The sequence below is a fragment of the Meles meles genome, chromosome 12 (genome assembly GCF_922984935.1).
Source record: "Meles meles chromosome 12, mMelMel3.1 paternal haplotype, whole genome shotgun sequence".
Classification (NCBI taxonomy): domain Eukaryota; kingdom Metazoa; phylum Chordata; class Mammalia; order Carnivora; family Mustelidae; genus Meles; species Meles meles.
Window position 1 is genome coordinate 15,204,658 of NC_060077.1, and position 18,285 is coordinate 15,222,942.

The 18,285-nt window shown below is 46.4% G+C and overlaps 1 protein-coding gene and 1 long non-coding RNA gene across 4 annotated transcripts in view; one reads left to right on the forward strand and one right to left on the reverse strand.

Annotated features, from left to right (window-relative positions):
• CCDC92 (coiled-coil domain containing 92) overlaps positions 1-16,706 on the reverse strand; it is a 29,515-nt gene extending 12,809 nt beyond the window's left edge. Inside the window, exons 1-2 of one of the 2 annotated variants that reach the window (XM_046025242.1) lie at positions 16,567-16,683; positions 13,975-14,062 (exon numbers count right to left, since the gene is read on the reverse strand). The gene's annotated coding sequence lies outside the window, so the exon portion shown is untranslated. Of the gene's footprint in view, positions 1-13,974; positions 14,063-16,566 lie in introns of both variants that reach the window. The other variant, XM_046025238.1, reaches the window with a different exon arrangement.
• A 17-nt stretch (positions 16,707-16,723) lies between these two features.
• LOC123954243 overlaps positions 16,724-18,285 on the forward strand; it is a 44,515-nt gene continuing 42,953 nt past the window's right edge. Inside the window, exons 1-2 of one of the 2 annotated variants that reach the window (XR_006821052.1) lie at positions 16,724-16,861; positions 17,998-18,134. This is a non-coding gene — a long non-coding RNA (uncharacterized LOC123954243). Of the gene's footprint in view, positions 16,862-17,183; positions 17,413-17,997; positions 18,135-18,285 lie in introns of those variants that run through there. The other variant, XR_006821051.1, reaches the window with a different exon arrangement.

The following is an 18,285-nucleotide window of genomic DNA, read 5'->3' on the forward strand; positions in this document are numbered from 1 at the left end:
CAGATGAACCATTTCAACTGATTTAACTGATAGGGCTTCCTTTATCCATCTTGTGGACCTGCCTAGTTACAGTGTAGATTTCAAGGAAAGAAAGGTATTACTAACTGAAGCTCTATGCACTTCAACTTAGCCAAACTTTTCCTTTATTGCTAACAAAAGGCAGAATAGTATAGTTTCATTAGTGCTAACAGAACATATTTAGCTAAACCCTTATGGGGCATCTGGGAAGATTATGACTTACAGAGAAGAGACCTTATCCTTGTGATTTAGGTGGGTGAGCTCTGCCCAGTCCCCCTGCATCATCTCAGACAGCTTTGTAATTTAGCTCGGCAATTGAGCCAAAACGATTCACCTCCTCTGACTTGCCCTTCTGCAAAATCGGTCTGCACTAATTATTTCGGAAGAGTTTAAACAGGGAAAACAGTAGAGATCTTCAAAGTTATTAAAATGGTCTAACAAGAGCCAATTCAATAACCAAAGTCACAGTGGCCAGGCACTTAATTTCAGTAATTACATATCCTCTGATGATCACTAGTAAAATATTTGTTTTTACTGGACACTTATTCTTATGAATAACATAGCTCGAATACCAGTAATTTGAAAAGAAGATAAACATAGTCTTTTAAGGAAGCATTTACCTAGATCTTCATCTCCTATCACTTTTTTTGGATGGCTTCAACATGTCCACCTACGGCCGTGTGATCCTTTGACTCTCCATCCTGCAATCTGAGATTACTCAGTTCCTGCTAAGTTTCCTTTCTGTGAGCTTCTGTCTGTGCAGAGTGAATGAGGCACACTTACTGGTAGCATTTTAGGCTGACTCCCATAAAGTTCTTCCTGCTCACAAAGAGTCTTTATTATGTCAGCGCACAAGAGAACTCCCAGGATCCCATACTTCCCTGGGTTCCAGAAAGGAGGAAAACTCTTCATGAAACATGGATCCACGGAGGTCTGTCACTTCAACATCCAATGCTGAGAGCCAGATGTAGCTGATGGGCTCGAGGGGGCTGCCAGGTGCGGTGCATGCCATCTTCGGGCTCATCTTTGCAACCTAATTTGGATCACGCTAGATCATACTAGATAGATGAGCCACCAGTACATTAGCCCAGTGGAAATAAAGGAAAACAAATAAAGAGAAGCAAAATGAGAGGGAGGGCAGCTGTACTTCACAGATGAGCTATCAGCCGTGGGAGAAGCGCAGAAGAAATTGGGGAAAGTAAACATCATTGTGTTCTGTAAGGAATTTCCAAAGAATGGAGCACAGTTCAGTATTCTCTTACTCTTAATGACCTTGACCTTTTAAAGGTCATGATTCTTTTACACTTTTGTCACTTTTTCCATTTGTACAACTGTCTCTTGTTTTCCCTTGTATCTGACCCATGTTCCCATGACGGGGTTAACTAGAATCTTGGTTCATGACGCACTCTTCCAGGGCCCACTTTTATCTGGATACTTTTAATGAGCACCCAATGTATCCACATCTTTGGAAATTAGCAATTTGGGCTTAGTGTGTCCAGACTTTCCATTTGAAGTCCCAAATTCTTTGGTTGGGTGTTTCAGCATCTTCTGTTTGCTCCAACTCTGGTTAAAGTCTGTGTGGGTCAGCTGGGAGCCTGGGGGATTTGTTTTTCCTCCTGTTTTGCATCAGGTCATGTAAGGGGGACACTTTTCTCGCTGAGGGTGTGGGGGCCTGTGTGGAGCAACTTCCACCTCAGGGAGACAGCTCTATGTGTGTGCCCCATGATGCTTTTCAGCTGGCTCTGTCCTGCTCTTCCGGGGTTTGGCCACTGCAGTTGAGTGTGCTAATGGTGATGGTGTTGGATGACAAGTTGTTCTGTCTCTGCTAACCCAGCTTCTGGGTCAGTCCAAGCCATCTGGGCAAGAAAATACTCAAAGACATTTTTTAGTCATGAGAAGCTAAAAATCATTCATCAATGTAAGTATGGCTATTACTGACAAGCTGTTAATGCACCAGGCTTGCAGGTGATCATCATTTAATTACTGAAACTATTATGCAAGATTATGATTATGCCCATTTTTTAAGGAGCAAGGGCTCAGAGAAGACACTTGCCTCGATTGACAAGTATTGTGTCACACAATCTGTTTGAGCTAAACACAAATCTGTTTCCAAAGGGGACATCATTTCCCCCTTGGGCCTGCCCAGTGCTGTCCTCCACTTCCAGTGTGCGGTGTTTGGAACCACAAGGTCTCATGGCAGTTTCGGGAGAAGGTGTCCATCCTGGCTGTTCACAGTGCATGGTGGAGCTTTCCATCCGAGTGGCCATTACAGAAGGGGGCAGGCATGGTGCTGGTGACAGCTGGAAGCTCCCGCCTGGTGCAGCAGGTGCTGGGCATGGTGCTGAGTACCCCCCCTGCTGTGCCTCACCAAATCCTTACCGCAGCCCAGTGGGGTGGGTACTTACTATCTTCCACCTTCACGTGCTGGAAAACAGGCACAGACAGCTTAGATGGTCTGCCCTGTGAGATCACACCCCAGCCTGGTATTATCTTGCTGCTTTGTAGCTCCCTCTTTTCTTTCCAAGGAGGGAGTTGTGCTAATATAGGCCTGCATTTTTAGACAGGGAAGACCTAGCCCTTGGCTCTGAATTTCACTGAATCTTAAAGCATCCTGTCACAAGGTTTTACCAAGGCGTAACCTCCTCTATCAGTTGCAGTCCCGTGGAAGGTGGACTGCATAAGTGAACTCTAGTCATCTATGGGCCCCGGCGACATAGCAGGGTATGAATTAACCGCCCCCATAGGCATGGTTTGAATCCTAGCCCTGTCTTGTATTAACCATGCAACTTTGGACAAGCTATGTCTAGCTCTCTGTGCCTCACTCTACGTATCTGCGAAATGGGAAGGCAGCACCCATTTTGTCAGGGTTGCTAGGAAAATGAAATGAGCTCCTCTGAAGACGCTCTAGCCAACAGGACCTAGGGCGGTGATTCAGTCTACTCTCTGCTGTCCGGGAGAGTGGTCACAGGCCACACTGAGCACTTGAAATGCAGGTAGTAGGTCTGAGAATCACATTTTCCCCCTTGCATTTATTTTGATTTGAATTTGTTCAAATTTAAATAGCCCCATTTGGCCGGTGGCTACCACACTGGGCAGCAGAGACAAAAGCATTCAGAACTACACCTGAAGTGTGGGCTTGCTACCATTATGAATGCAATGTGGAGAATCACCCAAACAGGTTTCCCAGGCACCCACAGACACCATTACGGGTCTGTTCTCGCTCTGCACTGCAAGAATGATTTAACAGTTTTATCTTAACTGCCATCATCATCACACTATCCCATTTTTTGTCTCCCTAGCATTTATCACTATCTATAATTTGGTCATTTACCTCTCTTATATTATCCGAATGTAAACTCCATGGGAACAAGGGCCTTTCTGTCTGTTCCCTGCTATGTCTCCAACACCTAGAATAATGAATGCCTCCCTCTAGCAACTGGAGTTGGCCCTTTGGGAAAGGATTCCCTGTAGCTGGGAATTAGTGGTGCTTTCAGCCAATCTCTGGTCCGACACCCTGCCCTGTTAGGTCGTGTATTTTGTATTGGTGAGGTGAGAGGATGTTGAGATATTTCTTCCACTGGCATGGGAATAAGGCAAAGGAGGGAAGGATAACCAGTTCACGCATGCCTTTGGGGAATCTCTCAAATAAAAAGATCCAAAAACTATCAGGCCACATAAAAATGAAGTTTAATTTCAGTGGGAGGGAAAGTGTGGGCGTGTTCGGTATATTCTGAGTTTGTGACATACGGCATCTTGTTGGGGCAGCTTATTTACAGGTGGAAAAGTTACTTCTGTCATGAGTCAACCATACCAATCCTTGGTGCACAACATCGAACTTAGGATGTGGCTGTGCCACGTGCAGGTCAACGGCTTAGTTCACGCCAGAGGAACTTTCCACTGGAGTACTCAGAAATGAGGAATGAGAAATGGAGTACGAAGTGGCTTTCCTGGGTGATGACGTGAGAAAAACGTGGACAATGCAGCAAGTTCTCTGTTAAGTTGACTTTATTCCATTCACGGGACCATTCTTTATTTCTATTGTCGGATTTCCCATTTCAAAAATGTACTGTTACAGGACTTCTGAAAGCCCGGGAACCACTTGAATCTCCAAGAGGTTATGGTGAGCACCAGCAGCTGGACATCATCGGTTTTATTTTTTACCTTTTGAAGTTGCTGAGGTCTGTTAGAATAGGCCGAGCAACCCATCCTCCTTTTAAACCTGTGCCTAGAGGTTAACTATCAAGCCAGCATATGCTCCTCGGCACCCACTGTGTACTCAGTCCTATGCCTACAATCTACTGGGGTTGTGAGACTCAGCCAAAGAGAACAAAGTATAATGAAATCCTCATGAGGTATGCCAAGTACAGGGACCAGGGGAAGGGTTTGCCTCCCGCAGTGCCCAAAGTGCTTTCTGATTTACCTGCCTGTTTCCCACACGAGGCTGGGAGGCAGGGTCCCGGTCATTTGAGCATTCGCAGGGCTGTCTGCACTGCCAGGCATGTGGGAGCCCCTGGTGAGTGCTGAGAGGAGCAGGACTGCTGGGGCAGAGACGGTTTTGTTTTGAAGAGGGACCGGGTTCACATAGGAGAAGGTGCTTCTGGTGAGATAAATGTGGGGTCTTTAGAGTAGCAGTGAGGCCAAGTTGAAGATAGAAAGAACATTCTGGGGAGTGGTAGAAAATAAGGTTAGAAATAAAAACCAGGGCTGGATTTCAGTTGCTTATTAAAAGCCACTCAGAGAAATGGAGCTGGAAGAAGAGAAAGAAAATGGGGGGAAACTGAGGTTTTATCCAACAGAGGTGAAACCTGAAGAGTGTTTAGTCTGGTGGCGCAGGATTATGGAAGGCAAGAGCCTGACAGCACATCCTCCTGCTCTGGGGAAACCACCTGCACAGAATGCTTTCAATGCCTCGTGCCAAGCTATGCCCTTTTACACACTCGTTTTACACAGTAACAAACAAGCTTCGACAGGTTCAATAACTTGAAGTCACAGCTAGCAAAGTGGCAGGGCTGGGCTTCATCCCCAACTGGGATGACTCCATGGCCACGCCCTTAGCCCTGGGCTCTGCTGCTTGTCCCACACAAAGGTGACAACCCACAAATGCTTTAGTGCGTGCCCTGCAGAAGCAGAACACTGTTTGCTCCACGTTCCATTTGTTCTAAGTCCTGCCCTTTTCTTTCCCCATATGTTAAGTTTTAAGCTTCTTGGGTCTATTCTTTTTTTTGCTTGATGCTAACTAGAAGTCCAGGGCTTACTCTTGAGGATGCTGCTCATGGAAAAAAAAAAAAAAAAAAGATCTCAGAATAAAAAGAAAATATTTCTTTCCTCCTAAAGCTGCAGTAAAGCAGACACTCCTTTATGTCTGGGTTAAGAAGCTAGTTTTTTTTTTTTTTTTTTGAGATTTTATTTATTTGAGAGAGAGCGAGAGAAAGTGGGAGAAAGCTAGCAGGGTGGAGGGGCAGAGGGAGAGGGGGGAAGCAGGCTCCCCACTGAGCAGGGAGCCCAATGTGGGCTCCAACCCAGGATCCTGGGATGATGACCTGAGCCAAAGGTAGGTGCTTAACTGACTGAGCCATCCAGGCGCCCAGTGATTTTTTGTTTTAATAATACAACTTAAAGTGACATTTCTTATGTGAAAATATAGAAACCTTTAAGGTTTCCTGGTTAGAGAGGGGCCTGGCATTTCTCTCTTCCTATGGAAGATTAAAATAAATGTAGACACTGACAAATTCCTTATTCGGATGGACTTTGAGTGTGTCCATCCAAATCAACCATCGGTGCCACACTCAGATGGCTAAACAGAATGGGGAGTAGAAAGGGGAGGCTGCATCCCTGCTGGGGTGGGTACAACCTAGCAGAGAGTGGGAAGAGTGGTGACTGCTTGGGTCTGGAAGAGCTGGCCTGCTTCTGCAGTCTGACTCTAACACGCTCTCCGTAAGCAGCTTTTCCTCTTTGTTAGAGAATTGACGTAGTCATTGTTTTGTGGCTGATGCAAGATACACATACCTACGTACATACATATAACATACATATTTCACGAGTAGATGGAATTCATGCATGAGACAACTGTAAGCAGTTGGAATTAAAGGACGAACACAAGGTATTCCATCCACTTGAGAGTGTGACCCAGTTAGAGCAGTGGTTTTCGTCTGGGCACCGAGGTTGTCACCATCAGGTAGGGGGCATGTCCGGCATCTAGTGGGGAGAGGTGAGGCATGCTGCAGAATGGCCTACAATACACAGGACAGCCCTCACCACAGAGAATGATGCAGCCTGAAACAGTACGGTGGCTGAGAAGCCCGGGGCTTGAGTCAATCTAATTGGAGGCAGGCCTTTTTTTTCCTCTCTTGCTTGAGGTTTACCCCACTCTCCTTGGGTTTCCTGGCTTGCCGGTAAGCTGCGGGTGGATGGAGCTCTTAGGGACCAGCTCCAGCCATACGTGGTGTTTTCCCTGCCACCAGCTGCTGACCCGAGAGGGAAGGGCAGCTGTTTGAGAGAGCTTCTCCCCCAGTGCTGAAGCTCCCAGTGAGGTGCAGCTGAGGGAAGGTGCTGCTTTCCCCGCCTTCCCATGCTGGCCAGAAACACAGGCACTGCCTTTCTTTCTTTTGCTTGGAAGAAAAGAGCTGCAGGTAAACTGCAATTTGCTTAAGAATATAACAATGTTCCTCCCTTTATCTGACAGTCTAAGATGTCTTTTCCTATAAATGCTTAAGACCTGAGAAGCGGAAAGGGTGAATATGAGAGATTTCTGAAACCCCAAATAGGGATGCCAGTATTACGGTTACAAAAGTGATATTTTTAGAGATGATAAATGGATATATCAAAATTGACCCAATATACACTTTCCATGGGAGTACTTTGATCTAGAACAGTTAATCAATCTCTAGGAAATTGTGATGTCTAAAGGCTTTAACATTTCTTGAATGCAAAGGAATTCCTGTTTTTAAGGAGACCATTAAATAGTATATATGAATCTTAAAAGGATTTTAAGGACTCCAAATTAATTTATAAAACCATGCCATGCAAAAACCCCTAAAATTTACGTGTACTAGCACTTTAAGAAAAGCTTTCCAGGCTGGGAAAAATGAAAGAACAGGCTCCATGATCACCAGGAAATGCTATTTATAAAAAAGAGCCATAATTTAAACTTCATTATTTACACAAATGTATTGGAAAAATCAGAATAATTAGTGTTGAGCTGGTAAATCTTAAAATGGTTTTCTACTTAGAAAAGGTCTCTTCCAAAGTAAAAACAATCAGGTTCTAAGAATCCCAGTTTACAGGGTGCCTGGGTGGCTCAGTGGGTTAAACCTCTGCCTTCAGCTCCGGTCATGATCTCAGGATCAAGCCCTGCGTCCAGCTCTGCTCAGCAGGGAGCCTGCTTCCCCCTTTCTCTCTGCCTGCCTCTCTGCCTACTTGTGATCTTTCTCTCTGTCAAATAAGTAAAATCTTAAAAAAAAAAAAAAAAAGAATCCCAGTTTAGAAATAAAATTTAAAGATACACGTACAAATTGAAAAGCTATTTATCTCTTTAAAAAAGCCTCTGTATTAACAAAGGAATGAAAGTATTCCAATACGACATGGAAGGCTGCATAACAGAATTAAATTATTCAGGTGCCCTTTAGTACTCTTGAGGCAAATTCTCTCACGCACTGTTTTGTGAATTTGGGGGTGTAAGGAGGGTCCTATTCTCCTCAGTGGGGTCATATAAAGCATCCCACTTCGTTCTTTCAATAAAGCAAGCACCTTTCTCTGAGTACCTCTGAGCCAGGCACCAGGAAGGACATTGGAATACCCCAGTGAATAAAACAGACACAAATCCTGCTGTCACAGAGCCAGTGTGCTGGAGTGGGGCGGGACTGACAACCCCACACATATTAATTCTTACAGAAAAGTAGGATTTTTGCACGAAGGTTAACTTAAATTGTACTTCATAAATCCTTTACACTTGCCTTACTATCAGCTCATGGTTTTCTACACCATCATTTAAGAGTTGGTAAATCTCGACGTGAGCAAGCAACTGATAACTACAATTTAAGAAAATCAAGTAATTTATTTTTTAAAAATCTTAGACAATATTACCTATTGTAGTGACTTATAAAGTTACTCCACTTCAGGGGTCCCTGGGTGGCTCAGTTGTTTACTGTCTGCCTTTGGCTCAAGTCATAACAGGGTACTGGGATAGAGCCCCGCACTGGGCTCCCTGCTCAGCTGGGAGTCTGCTTCTCCCTCTGCCCTTCCCCGACCCTTGTGCTCTCTGCTCTCTCTCATACTCTCTTCCTCAAATAAATAAAATCTTTGGAAAAAAAAGTTACTCCACTTCCATTAGCTGAGTAATGTTTTAAGATACTATATTACTTTGACAAATTCTTAGTCAACAATTGCGTTATTCTTTAATGTAAATTGTCTATATTTTCTAAAATCCCTCATTCTTTTTGGACTAGAAGAGTACTGAAGTAATTAGTTAATAATCTACACTTACCTAAAGACACACAAAGAAACTAAAATTCAAATGGGAAAAGCTATACCTTATCTCCTCACAACCCCTGTGGGTCATCTGCTGGATATTTTTTTTTTTTTTAAGGCTTAGTTTTTATTTCAGCGGGGCGGGGTGGGGGGTGGGCAGAAGGATAGAATCTTAAGCAGACTCCCAGCTGAGCATAGAGCTGGACACAGGGTCTGATCCCACACCCCTGAGATCATGACCTGAGATGATGACCTGAGTCAAAACCAAGAGTTGGGGGCACCTGGGTGGCTCAGTGGGTTAAGCCGCTGCCTTCGGCTCAGGTCATGATCTCAGGGTCCTGGGATCGAGTCCCGCATCGGGCTCTCTGCTCAGCGGAGAGCCTCCTTCCCTTCCTCTCTCTCTGCCTGCCTCTCTGTGATTTCTCTCTGTCAAATAAATAAAATCTTTAAAAAAAAAAAACAAAACCAAGAGTTGGACACCCAACTGACTGAGCTACCCAGGTGCCCCATTTTGAGCACTTGTTCTTACAGCTCAGATTAAGATGGTAAAATCAATTGATGTTATTCTGGATATCTGAGCTGTCTGATGACATTTAAAACCCATAATTTAAAATCTCTATATGTTGTTTAGATAAACTGCTTGGAATGACTGTGTGAATCAGGTATATTAAAGTAAATCAGTAAAAATTTGTGTATGATTGGGGAGAAAAGATTAACAGCTGCAGACAAGAAAATTAATCTCTGATGCAAACTCTTCTCAGTGAAGGAGAATCTTTATCCATTTTTGCTTCCACAGTCCATCCAGAAGACAAATGTATTATCCTCACTGGAATATGCAGTCCCACTGGTCTTTCTCTCTTTTTTCTGACTCTCATTCTGACTGTGGATGGTTATGAGATGGTGGTCTCATTCGGACTGCGAACATAGTGAGGCCTCCTCACTCCGGGAGGAGCTCGTTTCTAATGGTGCTCATGTTACCCTATATTGGGGGCTGCTTTAGAACTATTTTTCTTTTGGTGAATAATGTGGTCACACCTATCTAACAGAACTCACCATTTTCAGACTGACCAGTTCCTTCTGGAAGCTCTTCCCCATGCTGTCCCTGTCCCAGACCAGGCGCCTGCAGTAAAGGACCTCTCGAGTCTGGCAGAGTCCATGCCCCAGACAGCTCCTTGATAACTCCAAAGGACTTAGTTTCCTCATCTTGCTCCATAGCCTGACACCCACATGGAAAAGGATGCTAGGGATGATTAGACATGAATTGTAATGTTCTAAATTTTCCACTGTAACTCAACGTTATATGCACTGTCCTATTTGTCAGGCTTACATTGTGGGTGTAGAGCGGGTGGGAGAGAACCACCATACAAAGAGAATGGCTTATCTATCCCTGGGGGGGGGGGTAGCATTTGTAAACATATATTCAACCTAGCTTTATTCAAATGAGGAAAATGGTTTTAATGTGAATGTTTTAGCAATTTCACCAGATGTAGAAGCTACCCACATACAAAGGCTGCCATAATGACTGTCAAAAAGGACTTCTGAAATATTCTGTCCAGATTTGGCACATTAAGTGTGTCTGTCTATAGAAGGAAACCACAATTCACAGGTCAGACTGTAAATAGAACTCTAATGCCCTACACAGTCACCAAGGCCTTCACTGTATCACCCAGGGTCAGAAGAGGTAGTGAATTATCAAGATGAAATTGAAAGAAATAATCTGGCAGGATTTCGCTGAAACTGGACTGAAGTGGCTGCATAAATACCTATGGGTTATGAACACAAGAGTTTTAACCGACAAAAATCTGGGACCTTCACCTAAAAAACTGAGCAGGCTCCCAAGACTTCTAGTTACCCTCCACTGGCATAATATTAGTGTTCTGAGAGAAGCTGGGTTCTCCCAGTGGGAAGTGTTGATAAGGGGGTGTCCATGTGCTTCAGGTGCCAGTGCAGGAAGTCTGGGTGAACATCCGGATTCGTCAGTCCAGAGTATCATTTCAACTTTCCTGTAGGGATTTGCAGTTCTGTAGGGTTACTGGTCCTAATGTGCAGGGACTCAACGGCAGCTCTGGTAGGAAGACACTGGCTCAGCCGTTTTAACAACCTCTCAATGCACTCAGTGTTCCTTCAAGGCCCAGCAACAGGTAATGAGCTTCTGACACGGGATGATAAACTGCACAGGAATGTGTTTGTGGTGTCCTGAATTTCCTCTGAAAGGTACTCCATTCTACAGCCTGCTGGCAGGTAGAATTCAGTGTAGTGTTCTAGAATGAGCCAATGATTGGTCCAAACTGCTCTGGGTTCCATACTACAACCATGGATGAGACCGGAAAACACCTCCAACAGACAACACTCCATCTATGTGTTTCCAAAAAGGTCTCACCTCTGGCTTTACTTGTTCCATCTTAGACTTTTATTTTCTCTCCTAAAAAAACAGCTTTACCCTTGACAAGGTTTGGCTTTGCTCATCTCTGAAGCAGGTTCTAATACCACAGCTTCACTATACTGATAAACCTCTTTCCGTCAAAAACTGACTTGACCACGTTCTTGATGGGAATGAACTGTTCACCTGAAACCCATCACAGGGGCTGAGAAGGCTTACTTATCTTTTCTCCCTATCAGACAAGACTGTGTTTTCCTCTCCCCTGGGGCAGTGCAATAGGGCAGGTCAATGAGCAAGTACCTCACTGGCTAAACTTCCTGATCTGGACACCAGGACTGAACCAAAGCATAAAGATGATTTGTTGCTGAAGACAAAGTCTGACCCCTCCTTGACCATACCTAATAACCCCTGCTATATATTTGTCTATGGGAACATAAAAGTGAACAACCAATCAATTTTCTACATCTTTCTCACCAAAGTGCAAAACAAATATTTCTAAGAACTGCATCTGGGGGTGCCTGAGTGGCTCAGTTGCTTAAACCTCCAACTCTTGGTTTTGGCTCAGGTCATGATCTCATGGCTCATGGGATTGAGCCCTGAGTCCAGTGAAGAGGTCTGCTTGAAGATTCTCTTCCTCTGTCCGCCCCCATGTGTTTATACTCCCTCTCAAATGAATAAATCTTGAAAAACAACAACGACAACAATGAAACCTGGATCTGCTCCCCCATGCCACAAGCCACTGGAGGAGAAATAAAACCAGTGCCTTGCACTTGGGTTGACAGGTATGACAGTTGGGGACGAAGGGGTTAAAAGAGTCTTCTTCATTGCTCGGGGAATGGCACGAGCCTAACCACCTACACTTGTTCATCCCTGAGGACACTGGATAAGAAGCCAACAGAAAAATATGGCAATCCTGGGTTATTCTGCTATACAGTGAAGGAACTGTAACTTGGGGAACCAGTGTTTTTACGAATACTCTAAGTGTACCGAATAGCTAGCCCTTTCAGGGTATAATGCCATGCACTGCAAGGTGAAATGTGCAACTTCAGGAAAAACAGAACTGTAGTAATAGAGGGAACTTTAATTTGTAAGTAGCAGCAGTGTTTAAGCAACTTTACATGAGAAATGGGGCTTAAAAGGATGCCTCATAAACCGTCTTAACTATAGTGAAAAGGCACAGGTGCATTCAAAAACAGGTTGGGAAGGAAATCTGAAGAGCAGAAGTAGCGGGTCTTACGCAGGTTGAAATTTCACATGGTAGCTGTCTCCGAGGATGCAACAAACAAACTGTAGCAGCAGAGTTCTATATGACTCAAATTCCATTTATTAAAAGTGCTCTGTTGTTTTCCACCCCCCTCTCCCTTACTGTCAGCTTTAAGCATTTTCAGGCTTGCTCTTTTCTTTGGTGCTAACCGAAGGACTTCCACTGCTCAGTGCTGAGAATCCGGCCAGTAGAGAGAATCTTGACAGAAGGAGTACACGTATTCCCTCTTCCTTTACAGCTACAGAGAAGCAGACACTCCTTGCTTCAGAAAGATATTTCTGATAAAATGATAAACTGGCAGGAATCGCAAAGACATGTAACTTAGTCTGCTCGCCAGTGTGGAAACCTGCATAAAGTACAAAAACTCCTGTTTTCTAGTTAACAAAGAGGCTTTTAGACAGCTGTGTGACGGCCTCAGAGATGCTGGTGAGGAGCTCTACAAGGCAACCTTTGACCTCTAAAAAGGCTGCTTTCTAACTGGGTGACTTACTTGATAATTTGTTGACCTCGTCATAATATTTAAAGTAGCTTCTCAGATGTTTTATTTTGAAGTACTAAGTACTCGAAAGACTTTCTTACTTTATTTTTTGGCTGGCCAGAAGAACTTGATGTTCTTCTCTTTTTCCCTTCATGCATAAAGTATAAATAAAAATGTATTCCGTGTTTAAAGTTTGAGTCTTCGTCTTATTTAAATGATCATATCCAAATTCGGCTGGGGATAAACTGGCACAAAAAGCAGGAGGGAAACTCATGTGCTAAAGAACAAAAGAGAGGGCACCTGGGTGGCTCAGTTGGTTAAGCCTCTGCTTTCGGCTCAGGTCATGATCCTGGGGTCCTGGCATCGAGCCCCATGTTGGGCTCCCTGCTCAGCAGGGAGTCTGCTTCTCCCTCTGATCTCTCCCTTCTCATGCTCTCTCTCTCAAATAAATAAGTAAAATCTTAAAAAAAAAAGAACAAAAGAGAGGAAACTACAAGTTTCTGAAAGAGTAAGCACACATATACATTAATTCAGGATTGGTTTTCTCTCTTCCTCAACTGGAGGGGTCAGATGCTGTTTTAATTCAATCGGCCTGTTACCATTATGCTCCCCTTAAATCCTTGTGCAGAGAACATTTATTTGGGTGCTCTGCTGTTCACAGGAAGCTCTGCTCTGCCCCTTGGCTACAGACAGAGTCCTAACCCCACCGACCCATTTAAAACATGTACCATGACTTATAGTCAACAGCTGCCTAATCTTTCTTATTATGGATAGATCATCCCTATTGTTGATAAATAATCATTCCCAGGATTGGTTTAGCACAAATAGGACACATCTTTTTCTTCTTTAGACACAAAGCTCCAATTCACCTAATCTTTTCAGTACATTGTAATTGTATTTCTTTCAGCTGTGTTTTACCTTGAGCTGCCCACATATATTTAAAAACAACACCGACATACTGGAAGAACATCCAATGCAATTTACTGTAGGTGGATATGACTGGATTTTTTTTTTTTTTTTTTGCTGTGAAATTTGAGTCATGTTTGAGTAATGAAATAAACAGAAACTAAAATGCAGAGCAAGCACAAGAATCAGCCCTTAATCAGTATCTTTAAAAAAATAACTTCAGCTAAGAAGAAAATCTATTCACCTTCACAACCTGCTGACTCTGAAAAGAATGACTGACATCATCCCATTTTTAAAAAGAGCTTTAAAAAACATTCTTCTGCTTGCCTTCATAGAAATGGGTAATTTTCCTCTTAATTAAATGTTTATTGTAGAAAATAAAAGCCAAAGAAAGAAATACAACTCACATATAATTAAAAAGAGTCTTTTAAAAATCTTTTGAATGTGAGAGTGCTGTATGACCTGTAAAGCAGGCTGGCCTCTACCCTGGTAGAAATCTTCCAAGGGTTCAGGCACATTCTGGGGAGTCCTTATGCCCACAGCTTTATCTCTGAAGCCAGCATTAAAAAAACAAACAAAAAAAGCCACAAAGCCCTTCAATTCACTGCCACTGGAATTCCTAAACACCCATCTCAGAAGGCCTCTCCCACACCCCATGTGATAGTCCTAGTAGCCATTCCTGCTCTGTTGGGGAATGGGCTTATCTGGAAACTCTGTGGGGGAAGGAACAGCCCCTTCTATCACTGGAGGTTCTAATCATAAGCAACTTCTGCTTTTATGTCAAAGTGAAATCTGTCTTCCTCTAAATACTACTTGGCCTCTTCTGTACTTGGGAATTACTCTAAATACATACACTCCCTTTGCTACATGACAAACCTTAAATATCTGAAGACAATTAGGACACATTCACTTCTCTGCAGGTTTAAACATCAAAGCTGGAGATGTGAAAATTGGTCTCATTAAGCTAGCACCTACTTAACTAGTCTGGAATGTGAATCTGAGTCAAACATGTGAAGCATATAGAGGCACCTAGTCATTGACTTTTAAAGATATCCAATCCAGTAAATGTAATTAATCTTAGTTAAAACATGTGTGCCCACTATGTATCAGGAACTTTTTATGGCTGACCTTGTTCCAGACAGAAGAGAAAGGCCCATGTCTTTTCTTGTTAGACATATGAGAAAATGCTTTTTAAGTATTTCTCCTTTTTTTAAAATATTTTATTTACTTGAGAGAGAAACAGTGAAAGAGAGCATGAGCGAGGAATAGGTCAGAGAGAGAAGCAGACTCCCCGTGGAGCTGGGAGCCCTGCGGGACTCGATCCTGGGACTCCAGGATCATGACCTGAGCTGAAGGCAGTCACTTAACCAACTGAGCTACCCAGGCGCTCTTTTTAAGTATTTCTTAAAAGCATCAATGTTAACATCAGTACTGTTGCAAATGTTCTCTGCCAATTAAGTAATGATATTAAAATGAATTTATCCAATGAATCACAGATGAACGAGTTAAGAACCCAAGTGATCTTCCATTGCAAGCAAAAGGATTCACTTAAAAAAAATTAACAATAATTTCCAAGAAGCCTGTTAAATTGATGTATTTACATGTACTACAATAAAAATCTGATACACACAAATAATTGTTTTGTGTTTCAAATTTTAAATCTACCTAAACTAAATTTACTGAGTAATTATGACGCAGAGAAAGAAAAAGTATTTTAAGGTTTTTCAATAGTGTGTATATGTAAACACACATACATATATACAAAGTGTATATACATATCACAAACCACAAAACCTTTCCCCAAAAATATTTCATAGAAGATGAACATTTAACCAAAAGAAATAAATTTAAAACATCTTTGGGGATAAAAGTCATTTTGAATGTTAGCATCTTTTTCCTTACAATTTAACGGGAAGAAAATGCAGGCACGTTCTTGACAGTGCAAAAAAAAATCATTTAATAAAATAACATGTTCTTTATATAAATCTCATACTTAAAAATCTGATTAAAAAAGATCCAGCAATTCTAGCTTTACCACTCTTACAGGTAGGTTTCTGGAAATGCGTAATGTATTAAAGCACTACAGCCTCGGAGCTTGTATTTTGTAATAAGACCTATCACTGCAACCTAAATTTCGGAGCACGACTCTATTTCCTCTTAGGTCACCTCATTTTCAATCGCTGGAATAGATCATACCGCTAAATATCAAAGTGTGAATTTAAGCAATACAGGTCAGCATGAAAACGCAAGTTAGATAAACTGGAGTAACTCGCTGTAGCAGACAGCAGCTCTGTAGTGTCAAGCCTGCGGCTCTGCTGCATATTTGCATTATGCTCAATTTCATGAATTCCAAGCAAATCGTTATAGGGTCATCTAAAGCCCACATCAAAGCTTCAGTAAAGGGCTGTAAGGTAGAGTACTTACGTAAAGGGTTATTAGGACAGGAGACAACGCAACTTATCGGGGAGGGTCTCTAACGTACAGAGGGTGGTAAAACGCATTTTAAAAAGGAGAGTTGGATGAAGAGGGCCGCCTCCCCACAGCATCCCAGACAAAGCACGGCCAGGCCCTCGGGCGCTCCTGGTGCACCTGCAATGCGGATCCCTCACCCTACAAACCCACCCCGGGGCTGGTCGGAGCAGCCCCTGGGCTGGCCCCTCCTGCCCCATCGCACTGGCTTGGGTGCGCGGTGCGGACGGTCCGCAGCCTGGACTGGAGCCCTGGCAACGGCACCCCCTCCCCATAACCGGCCAGAAAACGCGGCAGGCAGCGGGCGCGGGGTCGCTGCGCCTCACTTCGGCCCTCCTTTCCACTTTTTCTTGTCTCTCCCCCCGCCACCGCTGTTTCCTCAAGGGACACCCTTCCCCACCGCCGAGAGCCCTGGGGATGAGACGCGAGGACCCCCACCCCCTGCAGAGAGGGCTTTTAAAACAGCTCTAAATAAATTCCTGTCCCGACAGGTGCCCCCTCCCCCGCCGGCGCCCGCAGAGCTTCCCCAGAGGTACGGCCAGGTGAGCGGGGCTGGACTCGGTCACACCTCGGGCCCCGCCTTACCTGCGGGCGCGGCCGTCGCGGTCCTTCAGGCGGCTCCCCCCCTCGGCGCGGTCCTCCCCGCGGGTGGCTGCGGGGGCTGGCGGCCCATGGGCGGGGCGGCGGGCGGGGCTGGCTCCCGGCTCCGGCCCTGCCCGGGCCGGGCGGCCGAGGGAGGTCAGTGGGCGCCGCCCGCCGAGCGCATCTCGCCGGCTCCCACCCGAGCGCTCACCGCGGTGCACGCTGGGAGCGGGGGCCGGGGTGGCGAGGCCAGGCCGCGCTGACCCGGCGGACAGCTGAGGCGCCGGCGCGGCGGCGGGTCTGTCTGAGGGGCAGGACGGGGGAGGACGCTAGATACTCACTTTGCGGGGAGGGGACGACGCCCCCCCACCCCCAGCTGTGGCGGGGCAGGGGACTGGACCGAGGGGAAGGGAGGGTCTGGCCGGTGGGACGCAGGCGCAGAGCTCAGGTGCGGCCGCACTGCGGTTGCCCAGGGTAACGCGGGCCCGGGTGGGGCGGGGAAGGAGGAGCGAGCGAGCGAGCGGGAGCGCGCGCGCAGGGCCGGGGGGTTGGGGGGGGTACCCGGGACCAGCCTGGGATTGGGGGGAGGGCGCGCGCGGGCGACCGACGGGGGCGGGGGCGGGGGTGTTGGTGCCGGGGCGAGGGCCGGACGGCGCGCATGCGTGCGGCCCCCGCTCCCCCGGGGCTCGTCGGCCCCGTGCGTGCGCACGCGCGCTGTCCCCCGGAGGCGTCTGGGTGTGCGGAGCGCGCGCGCGCGGCTCGGAGGCGCACCTGTGAGGTGTCCCTTGAGGAGAGGGAGGGTGGGTGCGCGGAGCCCGCGGCCTGGGGCGCTTCAACCCCTCACTTGGAGTGAGTTGTCGGGCGGCCGGGCTGCAGTCTCTCTATTTCTTTTCGGGAACGAGGCGGGGGCGGGGGGCGAAAGGGGAACGGGCTTGGGGTTGGAAGGAGGATGAGTGGGTTAAAGAAAAGAAAAACAACCCATCACTTAGGATGGGCCTCGCGCCGGGGCCGGCCCTTGGGCGTCGGTGGGGAAGGTCAGAGCGGTCCCCCGCAGCCGGGCGGCCCGGCGGGCACCGGGCAAGGCCCCACGGAGGGCAGCCTGGCCTCGGGCCTCCGCCGGCCGGCGCGGGCCCGCAGTGCCGGGAGCGGGGCGCGGGGGTCACAGATGGCGGCCGGGTGCGCGGCGAGGGATGGGCAGCGGCAGGGGCGAGGCCGGGCGGAGGCCCCCCGGGAGCCGGACTCCCGAGCCGGGCTCCATTGTTGTTGGAGCCGAGGGAAGGGGGAGCGAAACCGCTTTCGAAGCCCGTGAAGCCGCGCCTTGGAGCCTTTCCAGGCGGGTCCCCGGAGAGGCGGTAATGGCCGCGCCGTGGGAGCAGGGAGCCGGGCTGTGCCACGGAGAAGCCCGGCTGCATGGTGTGGTGTTGTGTTTTTTAGAGCGCCCTGCGTCCCAGCAGAGCCCGCCGAGCATCCTACTCAGGTGATGAGGAACCCTTCGCGCACCCAGCGCAGAACGCCGCTGCCGCTGGACGCCTCCATTGTTTGACCACAACAAGGGCCGGATTCTCACCCAGGTAAACTGGATGGCCGCGCAGCCGAGCTCCCTCTCCACTCCCACACCCAAAGGAATCCTCTCCTCTTTCAGGACTCGACTGCAGTTTGCTTACTGTCCCCCGCTTCCGATTAACTCGCTATATCCACCTCCCAGACATTTTCCCATCTGGA